This window comes from Emys orbicularis, chromosome 3 (genome assembly GCF_028017835.1).
Source record: "Emys orbicularis isolate rEmyOrb1 chromosome 3, rEmyOrb1.hap1, whole genome shotgun sequence".
In the NCBI taxonomy this organism is placed as follows: Eukaryota; Metazoa; Chordata; order Testudines; family Emydidae; genus Emys; species Emys orbicularis.
The window spans coordinates 48,904,671-48,911,976 of record NC_088685.1 but is presented as its reverse complement, the minus strand read 5'-3'; positions in this window follow the sequence as shown (position 1 = coordinate 48,911,976).

Here is a 7,306-nt window from a genome sequence, read left to right as displayed (position 1 = left end):
TGCAGGCCCCCACATCTGTACCCTAAAGTTCAGAGTGGGGAAGCAGCCTTGACAGTTTGATTCTTACTTGGGTCAACTTTCTGGCGTAAGAAGGAATTCTCACCATGGCACCAATGTCGGGGGAGGAGTGATGAGCACACTCACAGTTGATGCAGTCACATTCATGGGCTAGGATGGGGATGAGGGAGTAGAGAGGTCTTATATGCCTATTGCCTATGTATGGACTACAGTAGTAGCAGAAGGTATGCTGTGATGCCAACATTTCTAACACAGAATGTTGGTATTATCTGTGAAAGTAGACATGGGCTAATTATTAATCCAATATTGGCCCCTAAATGCAAATTTATGTTAAAGTATAAAACTGATTTTGTTATTAAAATAATGGCCCTCCATGTTTTGTTGTTGCCCCCTTGATCCCTCTTCTATTCTGGGCTGCTACCACAAAAACATATGCATCAACATTTCTTAATGTGGCCATCTTAGACAAAAGATTTCACACATGCTGCTAAGCATATTGGATAGTTTGCAAGAGACCTAGTTATGTAGTGAGAGGATGGGTAGTGAAAGAGCAAAGTTGCCTTCTTTGTCATTGGTGATGGGAACAACATAGTCAAAACAATTAATTAAGGGAAGTAACATGTGACAGTGTTGGTTATTTTGTTTGACCCCTCAAAGTCCTGGGTATTGACCTGTAATATTTAGCCAAACCCTGAAACTGCAGAAATTATTGCAACCATACATAGCATCAGAATCACTGAATGCTCATTTCCATTACCCAGGTAAGCAGCTTGGTTGCTACTAATTAAGCCAGACTGGAGCCAACTAGTCAACTGATGGATCTAAGGGCAGCAAGGATGGCACATGCTGATTGTCCTCCCTTACCTGCTGTGTAAATGAAAGTGTTGCTGTTCTCCACGAGCACCTGCAAACCTTTAATCTTGAAAACAAATCTTGAGAACAGCTCAGTCCCCAGCTGGCTCTCTGGCTCCACCTTTCTCCAACACTGCCTCTCCTCTTATCTCCTCCCCCGACATAGGCAGTCCAGCGGCACTTCTATAAATCCACCCCTAACTAGTAAATAGCAAAGGCAGCTGAGCTCGGGGCTTTGACAGACAAAGAGCAGGTTCCACCACTGTGCTAGCTGTTTGACAGCAATATTAGAGGCACAAGAAAATCCCTCTGTGTTATGACATTTGCAGTCTATATTTCTGATTAAAACTCTCAAATGTTCTCTTCTTCCTCACTTGCTACAGAGACAGAGTTATTGTCTATACAGTGATCAAGATTTCTAGAAAATGTATACAAGGGGACCTTCATGTTTTTAATAAGCTGATTTTGAGGAGTGATTGTCTAAAGCATTCACAACAGTCACTAATGGGGGCTTTCAGCAACAGAAACAATCTACTTCCATTCTCAGCCAGTGACCAAAAGCATGAGCAAGACTCCAAAATGGCTAGCTCACATAAGTCACATGATTGAGCTGCCCCAGTATTAACATCTAGATTTATCTTGGGACACTTGGGGAAATAAAGCACAGGTCAAGGATGAAGTGTATAAAGGAGCAATGATTTCACATACAGGATATGAGCTGTGAATAAGGTGAAAGAAATAGGCACGGTTTTGTTTGTGTATATTATGGTATAAAGACTGCTAGCAAGGACAAGATTGCACCCAGCTTTGTACAATGTAGATTTGGCTGGGGGGACAAAGGCTTAAGTTCTGTTTTGAGGACTAAAGTGGGAATAGAGTAGTGCATGCCCTCTGCACAGGGGTGACTTTCATCCTCTGTACACATGCTGTATAATGGTCAGTGAATAAGGCAGCTGTGCAATATTTATTTTTATCCTCCATTTAGTGGAGCCTCATCTTATTGACTATTGTCCCACTGGTGGACTGAGTGAGTACAATCCCCTGTCACATTCACTACGCATCATCCGTCCTAGCACTGAGGGACCAAAGTTGCTCAGTTTCACCGGTGTAAATTAAGGGTACGTCTTCACTTACATCCGGGTCCGGATGTAAGCAATCGGTTTTCTGAGTTTGATTTATCGCGTCTGGTTAAGACGCGATAAATCGATCCCGGATCGATCCCGGAAGTGCCCCGGATCGATCCCGGAAGTGCTCGCCTTCGACGCTGGTACTCCAGCTCGGCGAGCGGAGTACGCAGCATCGACGGGGGAGCCTTCCTGCCGCATCTGGACCGCGGTAACTTCGGACTAAGGTACTTCGAATTCAGCTACGTTATTAACGTAGCTGAATTTGCGTACCTTAGTCCGAAGTGGGGGGGTTAGTGTAGACCAGGCCTAAAAGTAAGCACTTTGACTTTACTGGGTTTACTCCAGATTTAGTGTTGTAACTGCAAAAAGTTTTGTGCCCAAAATGAGGAACCAGTCTGTAGGACCCCTGTCTCTACCTATTTATCCCTTTGTCTTCCCCACTCTCTGCACATTAAATGCGGCAAGGGTCCTGAGGAAACGAGAGTGTGTGCTCATGCAATTGAAGACTGTATTGTAATGAGCACATACACTGGGGCAGAGGTAAGACTGGCAGACTTGCAACAGCAAAATTCATCTTTGTGCAAAGATCAAACCTGGACACTATCAACTGCAAAAATGAAAGCTTTACAAAGTTAAGAGAACTTATAAATGTTCTTCTTTACAATGGAAATGCATAGGCAACTTAACCATAGCAGTCACTCCCTGTTTCAGCTATTATATACACATGTGTGCATGTCTGTGGATCTGCAGAGATACCCACATCCATATGTGCACATGGGCGTGAAAGCCTATGTAAACACCCATCCAGTGTTACTTTATATATTCCTATAGTTTTTGAAATCCCTTCTTAAATCTTACTTCTTTCAACTAGCATTCCACCTCAGCTCTACATTTGGATGCTACCCATTGCCACTCCTGAGCCATGATTTGATTACAAAACAAAGAAAATGAAACAAAAGAAAAAAAACCACAAAGCATTAAACAGTAACATGATAAAAACCAATTGCAACCCTGAGTGAACACAGACAAAAAATGGTCTCCCAAGGGCTGCTCCCTCACTTTGCTTATTTTATCATACACCCAACCTCTCATGTGATGACATCTTTACTTGTTGAGTTTCACATTTTCTTTTACTTTTTCATTGGCAGATGTGGTTTTACTGGTGGGAAATACCACTATCATTAGCAACAAATTACCTATCAGTTAAAAGAGAACTTTGTATATAGGCTGTGGCCCCATTCCTGTAACCACTTAGGATATGTCAACACAGCAATAAAACACCCGAGTCTGGCCCATGTGAGGTGACTCGAGCTCACGGGACTTGAACTGTGGGGCTATAAAAGTGTGGTGTAGACATTCAGGTTTGGGCTCTGGGACTCTGCTCCAGCCCAACCTTGGAAGTCTGCAGTTTTATAGCCTTGCTGCTGGAGTCTGAATCACCTAACATGGGCCAGCCTTGGGTGCTTTATAGCAGTGTAGATATATCCTTACACATATACTTAATTTTTGTATTGTAAATAGCCCCATGGATTTCAGTGGAACTAGTCATGGTAATAGAGTTAAGCATGTGCTTAAATGGCTGCAGGACTGGGGTTTGTATTAATTAAACTGTAAGATCATTGGACATGGTTATTTTATATTTGTTAAGGGTAATAGAATCATAGAAATGTAGAACTGGAAGGAACCTTGAAAGGTGATCAAGTCCAGTCCCCTGCCTTCACAGCAGGACCAAGTACCATCCCACAGATTATTTTGCACCAGATCCCTAAATGGCCCCCTCAAAGATTAAACTCACAACCCTGGGTTTAGCAGGCCAATGCTCAAACCACTGAGCTATCCCTCCCTCTATGCACACCTATGGGGCTGTATAACTAATACATAATAAATAATGATTTGTGTGTGGAGAAAATATGTACACATTTTGTACATGTAAACTTTTACATAACTCATCGCCTCATCTCTGCTTTTATCTTTCTCCTCTTCTTTTTACTGCTCCTTCTCCCACTCTTGTTCATGCCTTCCATCATGCTGGAATGCATATTTGCCCTCATTGGCCAGCCTCATCCCACTTTCCCACCTCCTCCACATTCCTTCTTCAAACACACTTCTCCACACAATCGTTCTTCCTTTATAACCCTCATCAATAATCCCCACACCCTTTCCTCCTCTGGATTGCAAACCTGTGATTGGTCTCATTTTGTTTAGTGTGACAGACCCAGACCAGTGGGGTACAGGAGTCTGGTAGAGGGCAAATATACTGGTCACTGGATGAGTAGTTTTCTGTTCCTTGAGTGACCAGACCTATTGGGATCCAGGAAGTGGGCGGGCGAAGCAAGCCCACTGCTAAAGGATCCCCCCCAGCCTAAGGGGGGGGTCCACAGGACCTGGAGACCAAAAAATTACGGGGGACAACTAATAAAAGAACAGGGACAGGAGTGAGGTCAAAGGGTCAAACGAAGCGAACCAGACGGGGACACCGAGCAGAGAACCCCGGACAGCGCCCACTGCTCCTCGAAGGCATCAAGGGAGCCAGTGGACGCCGCCCAGAGGAACTCTGCCCGGATACGTGAAAGAACGGAGGACCTGAAATACGCCCCACAGTCACAGGAAACTCCATCGGCCAACCTCCTCACTCTGGTTTTATAGATGGCCAGTTTCGCTAGGGCCAGAAGGAGGTTGACCAGGAGGTCCCGCGACTTTGTGGGGCGACGGATAGGGTGTGCATAAATAAAAAGGTGAGGAGAAAAGTGCAACCAAAATCTTAACAAAATATCCGTGAGGAGCCGGAATAGGGGCTGCAGCCTGGCGCACTCCAGGTAAACATGCGCCAGGGTCTCCCTCACGCCGCAAAAGGGGCAGGTGTCTGGGATAGGGGTAAACCGCGCCAAGTACATGCCCGTGCTCACGGCTCTGTGAAGGAGCCGCCAACTGATGTCCCCGGTGGGCTTTGGGATCAGATAAAGGCTGGCCCACCGGGGCTCCTCACCCTCCAGAGGTGGCAGAAGGTCCCGCCACATCGTATCGGGGCGGGACGCGAGGGTGAGGACATGAAGAACATGGAGCACGAGCGTGTATAGATGTTTCCTTGGCACGGTCTGGAACAGAACCGGCTGCAGATGGTGCAGCCGGCTCATGGCGAATGGACGGGGAGGGGGCTGATTGGGTCCACGGGGCAGGGGCCCGATGAAAAAGTCTGGAGGGCTCAGAGTGGAGGGTGGGCGGGGCGTGCCCTCTCACAGGACCCGGTCGAGATAGGCCCGAGCAGCGGGCGGCAAAGCGGCCCTCACCTCCTGAAGTACGCGCCGGGGAGTACGAGGTCTGGAGAGCCCCATGCGCTGAGCGAGCGTCAGGGGATCCAGCCAGTCTCCCCGGTCGTAGTCCAGGAGGTCTCCGACTTTGGTGACTTCTGCCAGGACCAACCTCTGGCGCACCATGGGGGACTCCGCCACCTGCACACGAAGCTGGGGGTTGTGTAGCAGGGGCTCCGCGAGGAGATCTGCCCCCACGGTGGCCGCCACGGACCTGGTCACTGAAAACAGTTTCCAGGTCCGGAGGAGGTCCTGGTAGAAGACCGGCAGCTCAGAGAGGCCTCGCGGAAGACCTCTCGGATGGAGACAAAGGAGCTGCCGGTCATATCGGAGCCCTCGGAAGCGGCGCAGGAAGGCGTGCGCCAATATGCTCCATGCCGGACTACCTGCACCATAAAGGAGCCTCTGCAGGGCCTGGAGGCGGAAGACGTGGACCTGAGTGTGCAGACACTTCAGGCCCTGCCCTCCCTCCTCCAGGGGTAGATGGAGAACCCCCGCAGAGACCCAGTGCAGTCCTGACCAAAAGAACCCCAGAATCAACGTCCGGAGGGTGGTCAGGAAGCCCGGGGCCGGGACCAGGGTGTTGAGCCGGTACCAGAGCATGGACAGGACTAGTTGATTGAGCACCAGTGCTCTCCCTCGAAGGGAGAGACACCGGAGCAGTCCTGTCCATTTCCGGAGCCGCTCCGACACCCTGCCCTCTAAACCACGGAGACGGATGCGTGGCAGAAAGGTAAACACCGAGATAGAGCAGCGGACCCACGCTCCACCGGATGGCCTGAAGCGCGGGTGGGAGGGAGCTCGCCTGCCACCCGTCCCCTACCACCAGGCCAGAGCTCTTGACTCAGTTGACCCGGGCAGAGGAGGCCGCCGAATAGATGGTTTGGCAAGCCTCCACCCGCACCAAGTCGCCCGGGTCCTGGACCACGAGGAGCACGTCATCGGCGTATGCCGACAGGACCAGCCGCAGCTCCGGCTCCCGCAGCACCAATCCTGCCAACCTCCTTCGGAGGAGACAGAGGAAGGGCTCGATCGCCAGAGCATACAGCTGGCCCGAGAGGGGGCACCCTTGACGTACTCCTCGCCCGAAGCTGACCGGTTCGGTCAGGGTCCAGTTGAGCCTGACCAAACACTCTGCGGAGGCGTACAGCACCTGGAGAAAACCCACAAACTGGGACCCGAAGCCAAACACTCACAGAGTGCCCAGGAGATACCCGTGGTCCACCCTGTCGAACGCCTTCTCCTGATCCAGGGACAGGAGGGCGAACAACAGACCATCCCTACACCCGAGTTCCAAGAGGTCCCGGACCAGATACAAGTTGTCGAAGATGGTGCGGCCCGGGACGGTGTAGGTCTGGTCTGGGTGGATCACGTCCGCCAGCACGGACCCTAGCCACAGCGAGATGGCCTTCGCTACGATTTTATAGTCCGTGCTGAGGAGCGAGATGGGACGCCAATTCCGTAAATCGCGGAGGTCCCCCTTCATCGGCAATAAGGCGAGCACGGCTCGCCTGCACGAAAGAGGGAGGACCCCGCCCTGCAAGGACTCGGCCCAGACGGCGACAAGGTCCGGGCCGAGGACGTCCCAAAACATGCGGTAGAACTCCACGGTCAGCCCGTCCATGCCCGGAGATTTATTGGTGGACATGCGGCGGAGGGCTTCCGAGTTCTCGGCCAGAGTGAGAGGCAGCTCCAGCCGGTCTCGGTCGCCCGCACTGACCGTCGGGAGTTCATCCCAGAGCATTCTGCAAGCGTTAGGATCAGTCGGATCCGGGGAGAAAAGGCCTGCGTAGAAGGCCCTGGCCCTCCCGCACATTTCCGCCGGATCCGTGAGGGGGGTGCCGTCCTCTGCTAGAAGGCAGGTGACGTGCTTCTTGGCCCCCCTCTTTTTCTCCAGGGCGTAGAAGAAGCGGGAGCCGCGATCCATCTCCCGAAGGAGGCGGATGCGGGATCGAACAAAGGCACCTCGGGCCCGATGGTCCTCGAGGGTCCGGAGCTCTT